This window comes from Electrophorus electricus, chromosome 1 (genome assembly GCF_041902795.1).
Source record: "Electrophorus electricus isolate QZ-2024a chromosome 1, ASM4190279v1, whole genome shotgun sequence".
NCBI classification, from domain to species: Eukaryota; Metazoa; Chordata; class Actinopteri; order Gymnotiformes; family Gymnotidae; genus Electrophorus; species Electrophorus electricus.
In genome coordinates this window covers 31,313,677-31,328,194 of record NC_137497.1, presented here as the reverse complement: position 1 = coordinate 31,328,194, position 14,518 = coordinate 31,313,677, and the positions used below count along the sequence as shown (strand labels likewise).

General features: G+C 50.2%; 1 protein-coding gene across 2 annotated transcripts in view; it reads right to left on the bottom strand.

Moving 5' to 3' along the window:
* Positions 1–14,518, bottom strand: part of zfpm2a (zinc finger protein, FOG family member 2a) — a 108,974-nt gene that overhangs the window by 39,420 nt on the left and 55,036 nt on the right. The gene's annotated exons all lie outside the window — the stretch shown is intronic.

Sequence of the window (14,518 nt, the reverse complement as noted above, 5' to 3'; positions counted from 1 at the left end):
GGCGGTGATTAAGGAGCACATTAATAAGTGCGAGATACGCTCAACTGCCATGAAGCTATAAACATGAACCCTTTTTGTAATGCCGGCTAAGGGTGGGATCTCGTGTGCCTATGGCAGGAAGGGGAAGGGGGCGGGGCCTGGGGTGGGGGGGTGGTCAGGGGATCGAGGGCGAGGGTTAGAGAGTTGTTAGGGCTTGGTGCAAACCACCCCCCTCAATCCCCCACCCCCAACCACACTGTCCTCACACAAGAGTCCAGAGCAGGGAATTGTGGGAATTTTTCCCCCTCAGAAAACCGGTATCAGATCGCCCCGATTAGCTGCTGATCCAGGGTGCTTGGGAAAATTACGAAAAGAATGCAGATGGCTTTGGGCGAGGCGAGGAGCCGCGGGCTGCCCGCTGAACTTTGGGCACATTGTCCCGTGCTTATCCCGCCTCATCTCGCCATTTCCTGCAAAAAGCGGAGGAGCCAGGGAGGAATGTAAAGAATCGTATCCGTTTCAAAGGCCGGCAGAGGTTACGTTTCATAATGCGCTGGCAAATTATTCCGAATGGGTAACGTCATTTTTCTTCCTCGGGAGCCGGGTCAGAACCCGGAGCTTTGAGTTATTTCTCTAAATCAAAAGGGAAGATACCGGGCCAAGCCTCTCCAAACGGGCCGCTGCACAGGGAGGGGCCCAACCCCCACCTGGGATTCATTCTCCATCTGATTACTCAGTTTGTTGTTTGTTTGTTTTTTTTGTTGGGGGGGGATTATTTGACACCCCCCCCCCCCCCCACATACATAAAGGGCAGTGAGAGCTTCGAGTGCATCCTCTGTTCGGGAGGGGTGCGAGTTGGTCAGCTGTTACGGCAGCCTATTACCAGCAGGCAAAATGTCAGACTTTCTAGGCCATTACTTGTGAAGCCTGGGGCTCTGCTTCATTAGAGAGCCACAGGAACGCTTTAGCTAAGAGGAACCGGCTCGGCGCGCTGCCTCCTCTCCCTCGCCAGCGGGGGCGCGTTCTCACGTGAAACCAGGGCCGCCTGGGCGCGCCGCCGCGATCGTGTTGCGGGAGTGGCGTGTGTGCCCCCCACCACCCCGGACTCAAAACAACGTGTTGCATGCGGGCATTACGCAATCCTGCCAGGGATCCGGGCCGTGAACGTCGTCAGCGACGGGGCTCTGAACTGGGCGTCGGCCGGTGCCCGCTGACCCTCGCTGCACCCCTCCCCCACCCACATGTGCGTGCGTCTCCCCGCTGACAGCGAGACCGCGGCGGTGGTCATTCATGTTGGCTCTCGTTTCACCAGCTCAAATTAGCCGGACAATAACGTCTTACATGCAGGCAAACCTGCAGATCCCGGGACCTGTCACAGGAGCAAAGGACACGGCCTGATTGTTGCCACGGTTACTATCTAAAATGAGAATCGGATTAACCCTTTCTCTTATCCTCTCCATCCAGAGCCGATCTCTTGTTCTAAGGCCTGAGGTTTTTTTCCTCCCTCTCTCTCTCTCTCTCTCTCTCTCTCTCCTATATTCAAGTTAAAAAGATGCAGATGTTGCTGACTGGTGTGCGACCATTTTGATTCTGATATAATTACTGGCGTAAATCAAACATTTGTTTCACTAATATCAATGGCAAGATTTAAAATGATAAAATGGAGCTTAATTAATTGAACTGAAATCCTGTTAAATAGATATCAAATATCTTCTTCTGTGCTTCACTACATTAGTATTTTCACAGATGCAGTGGTAATAACGAGATGTAAGAATATGTACATGTACATATATTACATGTTAACATAATAATAACTACTACTGATGTAATGACATATTAATATATCAGGTTGATAAACCAAGGGCTAAAAATGATAAATGTACAATTAAAGTGATAAAAGACAAAAAGTCAAAACACATACTTGGGGGGGGGGGGGGGGGGGGGATTAATCTACCTGACATTTGTTATATACAAGTTGCTTAAGGCAAGAAAGGGTACAGTTTAGCTTCCAGTTTGCAGCAAATATAACAGAGGATTAGGTGGTTACAAATATCTGAATCACGTTTGGTGGTTGCTGACAAGTTGTTAAACAGTGACGGGGTAACAGTGCAGGTTTAATAGTAAGCTGCCCTCTCAGCAGTGTGTGTGTGTGTGTGTGTGTGTGTGTGTCCATGCGGGTCTGCATGTGCGTGCGTGTCTGTCTCTGTGTGTGTGTGTGCGCGTGTGTGTCTGTCTGTCTCTCTCTCTCTCTCTGTGTCTGTCTGTGTGTGTGTGTGTGTGTGTGTGTGTGTGTGCGCGCGCGCGTCTGTCTCTCTCTCTCTCTGTGTGCGTCTCTGTGTGTGTGAGTGAGTGTGTGTGTGTGTGTGAGTGAGTGAGTGAGTGAGTGAGTGAGTGAGTGTGTGTGTGCGCGCCTGTCTCTCTCTCTCTCTGTGTCTGTGCGTCTCTGTGTGTGTGTGTGTGTGTGCGCGCGCGCGTGTGCGAGTGAGTGAGTGAGTGTGTGTGTGTGTGAGTGAGTGAGTGTGTGAGTGAGTGTGTGTGAGTGTGTGTGTGTGTGTGTGTGTTGGTGGCGGGCCTCCAGGCGTCCTCTCCCCTCCTCTCCGTGTCCACGCGGCTCTCGTTTTTCATCCGAGCTCGGCTGCCTCTCTCCGTGTAAGAGATACAGTGGGCCAAACGGGGCAGTCCGCGGCCCAGTCATTACAAACTGATGCTCCAAATTCGCTATAAAATGAAAATCAATATTTCCGCGAGTTGCTGCAACATAAAAGATAACCTTCATTGATTTTCCCTGACTCGGGCTCGTGCGATAAAATCTAATATAAATTTTCAGCCGCTTGGATTTGGATCAGAACAGGAGAAGCAGGGCTGCCGATAAGTTTCCCTCACACATCTGTTAGAGGTGATTTTTTGTTCCTTCTGCCCTTCTCTGAGCCACGGCTGTACTATTTATAATTGCCCCGATGCGAGCGGAAAGCTTCTATCAGGAATCTGCTCTAATTTTTTATTTATTTTTTATAACTGAGAAGCTAAAGCCAGTTCCGGATAATTTGGAAATTTCAGGGGGAATTGTGATGCCGCTGATGTCGGCGGTGGCGAGGCTGGCGCAGAAAGACGAGCTAACCTGTAATAGCTTGTGCGCCCGACTCTGATTAAATGATGAAAGACCCTGCCTTCGCTGCAATAAATTAACCAATCGCACAAATCCCAAATCACGGCTAATCCCGCCTTGATACCATGATCCTCTGATCAGCTGAAGGAGGTGAGAGGAGACAGAGTTGCTGGTGGCAGCCGCGACCCTCCCTGACTCCTAGCTCCCGGTGTAAACAGCCAGCTAATGATAGCACTCCTGACCGCCTTCGTGACACCCCAGGAGCCTTTTAAACCCCAGTCTTTGCTTTTTCGAGCTGCCAGAAACAGGAGTTAATTTGTTTTTTCCCCCCATATTCCTCTTTTTCCTTTCCAAACATTGAACTCCCCCCCCCCCCCCCCCCCCCACTTGCTATTATCTCTGACTGTTAGGCGTTGCATTAACCTTGTTTTGTTTGCTTACCCCTAGAACATACAGTCATTTAGAAACGATGGAGGATGAACTATGAAATCCTGCTGTTTCTTCCTTGGGCCAAGCGTGGGTTGAGGGATTCCCCCCCCCCCCCCCCCAAAAAAAAAGCCAAAAAAACCCCCAAAAAACAAAAAAACAAAAAAAATTAAAAAATAATAAAATCAAACAAACAACCCCCCCCCCCAAAAAAAATTTTAGTAATGCAAATTCAGCACCACGAGCAATGCTTTTGGTAAAGGCAGCATATCCACGGTAAGACTCCCTGAAGAAACATTTTAGAAATTTGGGTTGGACCAAGATGGTGATGGTGGGGCAATTTATTCAGCACTGGAACATACCATTGGCATTTGGTACCTTGCACGCACAGACTACTCTAAGACTTTATTCAGTATTGTTTTCCAGGAACATGTATTGTTAATAAGCATGCTATGGACGATCACAATCATAATATAATTATTGTTAATTATGTAAAGCGATTTTATCAAAAATATTTAACAGATTATTATAGTTGTGTGCAGTGCTGGAACTGTGTATAAAGGGGATTAAAATAGCTAAAGAGAAACCATCTGTAATTCCATCTACATCTACATCCATTCGGTGTCTCGTCAGAAAACGAAATGCTACATAATACACTGAACAGACCTTTTGTTTTTGAAGGAGGACAAAATAAGGGTTAGACTTGATCATTATTTCATACTTCCTATATACCTGAGACCTCCGTAATATCTGCGGCATGTGAAAATGGTACGATAGAGGATAACACGTCTTTCTTCTGTCCTGGTCTCATGGACAACCTTCAGATGCAACGCATCTGCCCTAAAATCACGTGTAACGTACATCATCGATTAGGATATTTAAACCCACAATCCAAACCAAATAACAGCGATTTAACTACACAGGAACACCGTTAACTATTTACAAATGCAGTGAGAACCAGTACAGACCAGTAAAGAAATGGAGTTACTGTGTTGGGCTGATACGGCTCTCTGCTCCAGGAGGGACCCTCCGGCCCAGATCCACGACGTCAGCGAGCAGTCAGCGTGAAGCGGTCATGTGCGGGGTGGGGGTGGGGTGATCGCGGCACGCACGTGTAGGACAGGACGACGGCCGTCCCAAAGATTCTGTTTACATCCCGCCTCGTCCTCCCACGCCCCGATAACGCGACCCGCAATTAGTTGTTCGCCATGATGAAACAAATTGCATGTGGTCAACTGGAACTTTCATTAAGGGAGATTTACCTCCAGCCGGCCTTATCACTGAATATTAATATTTCCCCCTGGCTTCTGGCATGGATGACTTACAGGGAAGGTTTCCTCCCCATTTGCAGACGAAAGGTCCCAGGCCTGTTACGTACACACGGAGGCGATCGTGGATTGAACGTTAAAAAAAAACCTAAAAGAAGCATGCCACATTTTATTTACATTTTCTGTCCCACTATTTAGAAGGTGTGCGTTTTAAAATCGCTGTCTGCCTAAGAAACGCGGCTTGTCGAGTAGAGGCCAACATCTGCTTTGCTTCTTCCCTCATTTAAACAGCGGTGGCTTCATCATCTAAAAAGAAACGATACCTTCTTAGTGCTTTATTACTTGTTTATTTATTTAAATGATGCATCCCCCCCCACACACAGCCCCCCCACCGGCATCTGCTATCGGGAGACTAAATAACAGAAATATGCAAGAAAAAGGAATTGCACGCTAATTCCCTTTGGAGATAGATCTTGGCACCTGCCCTGTCATAAATCAGAGAATTTTTTCGATATGAAATGAAGCAAGCTGCTCTAATCATTTCTGCATTTCAAATTGGATCACTGGCTCAATCGCTTGGCTTTTAAACTGCTCGCCTAAGAGCAAATGTGAGGTGTGAGATAATGGGGGAGATTTGGAGGTGTCGGGTGGGGCTGGTCTCGGCAGTGCCGTGCTGTACTTAGTTTACTGCTTGAGTGAAAAAGAAAGCGTTTCTCTGCCCCGCTCCCCTCCGCTCCCTGGCTTTCTCTTTTCAACTTTGTTAAATTGACTTTTTCTTTTGAAATCGATAAAATTGAGAATCGCGGCGCGGCCGCCAATCTCTTAAGGAACACCCATTAAGGTTCCCACAAGCCATTATTTCCTGCCATTCGCAGTCACTATAGGGACAGTATGTTGCGCACTGATTCAGAATCGCCTTTTGCAAAACACCATTTGATTGTATGCTGATTCAGGCTGCAGAAAGGCTTTACATTCCCTGGGATGGCAATTTGCGCAATGCAATGTCAACATTAGATACTGACTATGCACAGAGAGCGAGGAATGTAAAGATTACACACATGGCCAGATGTCGGTAATGTGACAATAGGCACAAGGCTTTAATGTGCGATTTCGTAACAGGCCAGTTAGCTGCTCCCAGTCCTTCCTGACAAGCACGGCCTTAAAGTGTTAATGACGAGTGTTATTAGCGTTTATCTGATGCTGCCCAGGAATCATTTCGGAATATCTGTGTTATCTGTGCGCATTTTCTTCCTGAAACGTAAGACACAATAAAGTGTCAGCGAATGCAATGAAAAGAGTGAGGGTAGAAAGGAAAGGAGTGTGTGTGTGTGTGTGTGTGTGTGTGTGTGTGTGTGTGTGTGTGTGTGTGTGTGTGTGTGTGTGTGTGTGTGTTCATGCGGGGGATGCCTGCCAATTCCAAGCATCTTACATTCTCACAGAGCTTCAGGCATGGAAGTATGCTCCAACTCTAAAGCCATCAAGTTTAGTACATGCTTAGCCTGCCTTCGGGACAAGAACTCTCTCTCTCTCTCTCTCCCTCTCTCTCCCTCTCCTTCCCAATGCTTTGCTCACAGTACTAGTTTTAAAATACAAATTTTATAAAAACTTATTTTGACAAAGCTCTTGAGACATTTACAAAATGCATCTTTAAAAAAAAAAGTTATTTGCAGTAAAGCACTTCGCAGTACTGGACATGTTTATGCAAATATATTTACAGTACCTGAAGATACATGCATTAGGTGAACTTCACAAATAGAAGATGACCAAAACCAACTCATGAAATACAGACATCCTAGACGGTGGTAGCAAGAAAAACCACCACACACCTTAACCGAAGACGAATCCGCCTCCAACATGCGCGCAACAAAGCCACAAGTGTCCGGGACTCGGAATTTTTTGCTCTGCATTCTAACAGTGACTGGAAGGGACGGAGCGCGCCCTTTCCTTGGGTCCCGAAGCAACGCGCAGTGACATGCCTGTTTGCGAAGACCTCGCCATTTCAATTTGAATGTCCCCCTCCTCGCTCCGAATCCCGCCGCTGGTCTGTTTGATCTCGTTGCGGGGGGAGGGGGTGTCGGCCGCCTCCCGCGGTGGGGGTGAGCAATAATGGGGCTGCTCCCTGCCAAAGTCCCGCCAACCCGTGCGAATCATCCCGACGCCCGAAGGGGAGTGGGGTGCATTCTGACCGGCCAAGCCAGGCACAACACAGAGGGCCAAGTCTCCATATATGCCGCACTGCACCACAGACAGGCAAATAAACCCCCCCACCCCCACCCAAAACATTAAATGCCAGACTTTTCTCAGAACTCCTGTTGGAGCGCGCACCGGAGAGATATGGCACCCATGGCCTCCTGAGAAGGGGTTATTAACACATGCCGGGAAATAACACGCAGGTTATTATAGACCTCCAGAGATGGGGCAGAGAAATTACTTAACGATGCCCGAGTCAAGACCGTATGCGAACCTTTCGCACCTTTGTAGGAGAAGCGACAATTTGCATAATCTGACAGAGGCTGTACTAAAGGTGCACAATTTGAGCAGGGTGGGTGTTTTTTTTTTCCTTTGAAGGATGCACTTTGGAAAGATGGGTTCTTCGCAAATGTACTCTAAAGAGCAGCAATATTTACTCAGAGGTAAAGCTGATAGATAACCGGGGTGAACCCGGCCCCCATCTGAATGCATTAGACGTGAACTCCCTTATCGGGGTGTCTCGGCACCACGGCATGTCACTCAAGGACGGGCTTCCGGCCCCTGCTATGCTCTTTGTTACTCAATTAATTTACCCACGGGCCCCTGCGGTCCAATATTCCTGCTCCGACAGCCACATAGACACGGGCTTCATGTGCTAGACCGCCAGCACAGACGGCCAGACGCCGTCCAGACGTCCGACTCTCCGGCCCCTTCTCGAGCGTTTTCATCTTACGAGAGAACCGGCTGCGATAGCGCACCAGATGACTGCCATGAGGAGAGGGAGAGGAGACGAAAAAAGGAAAAGACAAAAAAAAACAAAAAACAAAAAAAAAAAAAACCCACACAAAAAAAAAAATCCAAAAAAACTAAATCGCCAACGATTTTCGCACTGAATACTTTCATTCTGTGCTGTTCGTCCATCTGGAGTGGCAGGGGGCTGGCGCAGGGGGGCTCGCTGGCATCCGACAAAAGGAGAGCGCGTATGGATGACCACGGGTTTCGGGGGGGGGGGGGGGGGGGGGGTTGGGCTTCAAGTTCTGGGGCTCGGGGACGGCGGTCGGGGGCCAGAGCACGAGGGCTGGGCGGCAGAAGGGCCGCCCTCCCGCTCGGAGCAGGGCAAGGCGAAAGGTTTGAAGTCCCGGCCAGAGCGGCACGTGGGGACGCGGAGAGACTGAAGTGTCGGATCTGAGAACGGGAAGGGAGTCGCGCAGGGAGAAGCGCGCCGCATTCGTTACAGGCCCCCGCTCCGAGACGGCGGCAGAGTTTACGGCGACCGAGTCCAAAATCAGCCTAGATCAGAGTGGCAAAGCCAAAAAACCCCCCCCCAAAAAAACAAGCAAATTCCTACGGAAGAACGAAGGTTTCGCGTTAACCGCACACGATGGGCTGCCAAGGCTCGAACGCGGCGGGCCGGCGGCGTCCCGCTTCACACTCCGCGCTAGCAATTAGCTCGCTCGCCGAGCGGAATGCCGAATTCCGGTGGGGGTACCGCGTTCGGCAGCGAAAAAACAATTGCGGATTATTTCCCCGACTGCTTTCCAGGGAAGTTGCCTGGGCGTCCCATGCGGAGAGCCTTGGCGGCGACAGATGGAGAAGCAGCTGGCGTAGCTCATGGCCCTCTCCATCCCACTCGGCTCTGTTTGCCGTGGAGTTTACTAGTGTACTGCCGCACCTTTGGCTGGAGCCTTGCGCGCAGGCCAGGGAGAAGACAGAGGGCGCGCCGTAACCGGGGCCATCTCCACCGAAGGCGAATGGCATTGTGGAGATAGCGCTGACGTGCAGTTTGGTTTTCTTTTTTTTTTTTTTTAACGATCGATTTCGTAACGGATGTGGCTTCTTCTGTGTTACGGAGGCGCGATCTTAAACGGGCTCGTGACTCAAAGTTCTCGCAGGGAATTGATGACAGACTATTATGTTGTTTTATAGGCAAAAATAACGAGAAACGCTGTACTTTGGGAATCCTGAAGGATGCAGCACATGCTGGCATGTCGTTGGCACGGCTCGGATCCCATGTTCCTGTCAGTCTCCAGGACCCCTCGCTACCTCCGCCGGACACAACGGAATTGTGGTAGAGAGACGTCTTGCCAACTCTTGATCTGGGATAGGTTTCAAAACACCTCTGTCCTGTTCCCAGACCATTTTCCTTCAGAGAACTTTCCCTTACTGGCTTCTCCCTGAGCCGAGACCAACCGAAACTATCCATGCAAACAGCTCCTCACGTTCCCAGTTCTTCCCTGATCTGAGACCAGCCTGAACTTTTTATGCAAATGGGACGGTACTGTTCCTGGGAGCTCCCCGTGTTCCCAGCTCTTCCCTGACCTGAGATCAGCCCAAACTGTCCGTGCCAACAGCACTATCCCGTTCTGTTCGTGCTGTCCAGATAAATCAGCTCTTAACATGATTCAATGATCTCATGAGCTTCAGGTTCCGGCTCGTAAACAAACAAAAACCACCTTGCTGTTTCTCATTTTTCGCTCTCGAGAAACACTTCTGGCTGACTGTAAACACACAAAGAGGGAGGAGCGGGGACTACGGGAGATGAGATCTTGCCAAATATCAGGCCCTGAAAAGCGAGCGAAAGAAACCGAATGGAGATGAATAAAACACAGCGAGTAGCGAATAAACATCACTATCTGGCACGCTGCCCCCCTCTTTCCAAAATGAGACGCTATCGTATTATGGCCCAATTTTTGCCACTCTGTGTCTGGGAGCAGCGTTCTCCGGCCGAGCGTCGCGAAGCTTTGAACCTGCCGCTCCGCCCGCCGTCCGACGAGCAGGGGTACGACAAGGGCCACGTTCGCACGGCACGCAGGATCCCAGCATTGCTCATCTGTGGCCCCCAAAAGAGGCCCGCATGACGAACGCTGTCTGGCCAAGAGCCGCGGGGGAGAGTCTTTAGAGGGAAAAACGAAGAAAAAAAGAACCCCCGACACCTACGTATCACAACACCCCTTCCTCGGCGGGGTCGCCCACCCCTGCTAATCTACGCTTCTCCACCCTCTGGGTTGTCAGGGTTTCTTTGAGGAGAAAGAGATGAGAGAGAAGCCCGTCTCGAGGAACATGGCCTCTGTGTTTGTGGTTCCGGGTGGCGCCACACGCCGCCGCCTTCTGATCCGAAATCGACGCCACACCAAGCGCCATTTATTTATCTGCCGCCGAATTCTTTTGCTTAATTGTAAATGAGTTTGCGCCAAAAGCAAACTGCAAAGCCGAGGTCCAGGAGCAGCAGATCATTAGAGACGGCCCCCCTCCCCCCGCGTCTGACGGCTGGGCAAAACCCAACAACGTAATTGGTGCATGCAATCACAAATTGGTTCTCCGCCTAAAATTTGGGCCTATTATTTCATTAGATAAAGCCACACTCTGGATGCCAAAATCATTTGTGTGTCCAACATGGAATTAAAATCCTGTTATTGCCTGATACTAGACCACATTACCAGCCTCTGACGGGGAAGATTTCCACTCGGATAAAAATAAAGTAAGCCGACGGAAATATGTGAGAACGTTGTAAAAGAAGAGCGGTTTGCCCAGCTGTGCTCAAGTGCGCTGCGCGTCTCTACGTCAGTACTCCCTCGGTTACGATTATATAAATACCACTTGCATATATAATTAGATGTAACTGTATATAATTGGTTATGCATGTGTGCACATGAGAATAATGTTTGTGTGTGTGTGCGCGTGCATGCCTTTTTCGGGGCGTGCGTGCGCGTGCATGTGTGTGCGTGCGTGTGTGTGTGTGTGTGTGTGTGTGTGTGCGCGCGCGTGCATGCCTTTTTCGGGGCGTGCGTGCGCGTGCATGTGTGTGTGTGTGTGTGCGCGTGTGTGTGTGTGCGTGCGTGTATGTGTGTGTGTGTGTGTGTGTGTGCGTGTGTGTGTGTGTGCGCGCGTGTGTGTGTGTGCGCTCCAACCATACTCCACTCTCAAGTCCCACTGATTCTGGGTTCCAGCCACGCTGAATCCTCTTTCCTTATCAGGCCAGCCCAGGCCTGCATCAGGCTCTCCTTGCTATGACAGAGGCTACAACAATGGGCGTGCGATACCGCTGCTTAGCGCTGCGTTTCGGAGGGGAAACCTGCCACGGGCACAGATTAACAACACACACACACACACACACACGCGAACTCTCCCTCACAAACATACACTCGGTATCACACGCGCACATCCCCGCGCATCCCACAAGAACAGATTGCAGCCGCCAAAACAAAACATTTTTCAGAAGTTCGAGCTCTTGATTAATGAAGTAATGACAAGAAGAAAAATATAATTTGGGCACGGGAAAGAGGAAATAAAAACGAGCCGCGGTCCGCCGCCGCCTGCTCGGGTTTGGGGCTGTGAACAGCAAGCCTATGTGGAGGAAGAGGGGAGGAGAGAGGGAGGGGATAAACAGAGGAGTGACGGCTTGAAGAATTCCTCCTGTGCTTTGCCTGTGTTGGACCCTCTTGCACCTAACCTCCTGCCAAATTACAGAATAAAAGCCTCCAGTTCACCCTCTCTCTCTCTCTCTGCAAAGGAAGACACTATCTTGTCATTCTGCACTGGTTATGTGCTCCACAGCCACCGCCACTGTGACTGGCTACAGGCTGATGCTCTGTCGGTCTCATTAATGGCTCAGAGAAGGCGCAGCACACTCTGGACCGTACAGTCCAGCTCTTCAAGGTTCTACAAGCCACACCTCCTGGACGTAGGACGAACCTTCTGGACAGAGGACATGCCTCCTGGACAGAGTGCACATCTCCTGGACGCAGGGCACACCTCCTGGACAGAGGGCACGTGTCACGGACAAGGTGCACATCTCCTGGACGTAGGACACGCCTCCTGGACAGGGCGCAGGCGTCATGGAAAGAGCGCAGAGCCGGACAGAGAGCCCACACGCCTACTTGGACTGAGCTGGCTCAGGACGGGTGCCCTTGCCTCTAGCTGGACGTCTATAGCCTCTGTAGGTGTTTATCCAGTGCTACGCCCGTTCGTTAGCCGCCGTTCAGCAACGGGTGCTGCCCCCTGACCTCCAGCCACTCCCCTGGCAGAGTCTGGGCTCCGTTATTAGTCGGCTTCCGAATCAATTATGGGTTCTTAAAGTGGGATGCGGGCGGACGGGCAACCCGATGCCGTAGGGCACCCGCGAGGGCCCCAAGGGCCGGGTCTGGGCCCCGTAATTATCGCCACGGAGACACCTGCTACTCAATAACCCTGACCTAGACTGGCAGGCGGGCCGCTGCTTGGCACACATTTGTGTCGGCGTGTTTTCATTAATTTGCGTCAATTTCGGTGGTGTGTTTGTGTTTGCACGTGTTGGGGGTGGGGGGTGGGGATGGGGATGGGCGGGGGGGCGAGCTCATAGCTCACCTGGAAAGGACCTGCTGGGTAATTGAGCTCTAATGACCTGATTGATCTGTGAAGAGAGAAAAGAAAGAGAGAGAGAGAGAGAGAGAGAGAGAGAGAGAAAGAAAAAGAGAGAGAGAGAGACGGAGAGACAGGGAGTGGGAAGAGAAGAGGGAGATGAGGACAGAGTGACAGAAAGAGTGGGAGAGAGAGAGAGAGAGAGAGAGAGAGAGAGAGAGAGACAGAGAAAGATGGAAGCATTCAGCTCAGCCAGCCCTAATCACACACACCTACGCAGGCAGGGAGAAAGAAGACACCTCAGCAAGACCAGGGGCGTGAACATCAGCACTGCCCAGGGACTTACAGCGTGCTGAACATGCAAAACACCACAAACCTCCTTCACCAAGCTGCCTGATTCAATTTTCAGCCTATAGTCCTTGTTTCTCGGTTTCTCTCCCTACACGCGCTGCTCCTCCTCCCAATCAAACGCTCCACGACCTGCCCAGAAGTAGATGAAAGTGCGCAAATTCTTATTTGAAGAATGAAGCTCTTTTTTTCGCCCCTTTAATGCAAAACCTTAATTTGAACGCACAGGGCTGAGCAGAACAGCAGCAATGCTGCTTGTTTCCTGAAGGGCCAATATTGTATGGAACAACGTCACAGTCCGAATGATTCACTATCCCGACATCTTTCAGGCAAGCACTTCAATGTTTAATCAATAACTGGAACTTTTGTGAGAGATGACTCACAGAGTCATACATTATTCCGGTGAGTCATTTAATGGCATGGTGGATGGCGTCCAGGCTGCATTGTGTTTTGTGTAAACACACACACACACACACACACACACACACACACACACACACACACAGAGACCCCCCCAAATACACACACACACACAAACAAACACACACACAGACCCCGACTCCCACACAGAGACCCACCTCCCCCCCATACACACACACAGACCCCCCCCACATACACACACAAACAAACACATACACCCCCAGACCCCCCCAACATACACACCCCCACACACACACACACACAGACCCCCGCACACACACACACAGACCCCCCCCATACACACACAGACCCACCTCCCCCCACACGTACACACACTATCACACTGTCCTATCAGCTGTGAGATCTGCCCTCCATGCTGGCCAGGTGTCGTTACGTCTCAGGCCTGCGGACGCCCAGATTTGGCATTGCCACACTCGCTCCGTCTCTCTAGCCCCGATTCCATGACACCATTGCCCCCAAATCTGCACCAGGCACTAGCCCCACCTCTCTGCAGTCTCATCCATCACCCCCAGTCCGGGTCTGGCCCGATCGCGCCGAACCCGCGACCTCCTCATCTCCGCGCACACGGGCGATCGCGCGACGATTATTCAAAGAACTCATTAGGGCAAAGAGATAGTGGGGTCATCGTTCACATCTCGTCACCCGCATAATAATAAAATCGCAGATCTGCTCCGCGGCACGGCCAAGATCACCCCGGGGCGAGCCGATATCGGCCCGCCCCTGCAGGCGGGCCTCTCTCCCCGTGTCTGAGGCATATAGGAGGGGTCGACCTGCTTCAAAGTCAGGTGGGGCAGGCAGTCCTCCGAATGGTTTAGGGATCCCTCGGAAGGGGGGGGGGGGGGGGGGGGGGGGCATAAAAATGGTGATTTCTCCCACTGACACGAAAGAACCAATCAGCTGATCTGTGAAACCGTCTGGTTCTGTTTCTGCGGTAATAGCCCTCCACAGACGCAGTGGCGCATTTTGGACAGAATGGTTCAAATATCTCATCTCTCGGTTATCAGCCACACCTGAGACCTCACCAAGGCAACTGATACAGTACTGACATATACTAACACTTATATAACAAAGAGCAATAAATTGATTTATTCACATAATGCTATAATGCATTATAAAGCATAAACTTATAATGCTGATTGAACATGTTTTTAAAAACGTACTTCCAGAGCCTCATATAATATATAAAATTGTATACAATTTAAATGCCAGGAATGTGTATATAGAGATTTCAGCACAGATTGTACCTTCAAGCACACTAAATCCTAACTGTAAACGTCTGAATAATCTATAAACAAAAATCTAAAAAGAGTTTTGGTGTTGAATAGAATGTCACAATCATTGAAATTACAATAAATTAAAAGCTATTTCAGATTTCTATTAAGAAACTGCTCTGAAATGTTATGGGGAAATGATTTAATAATGT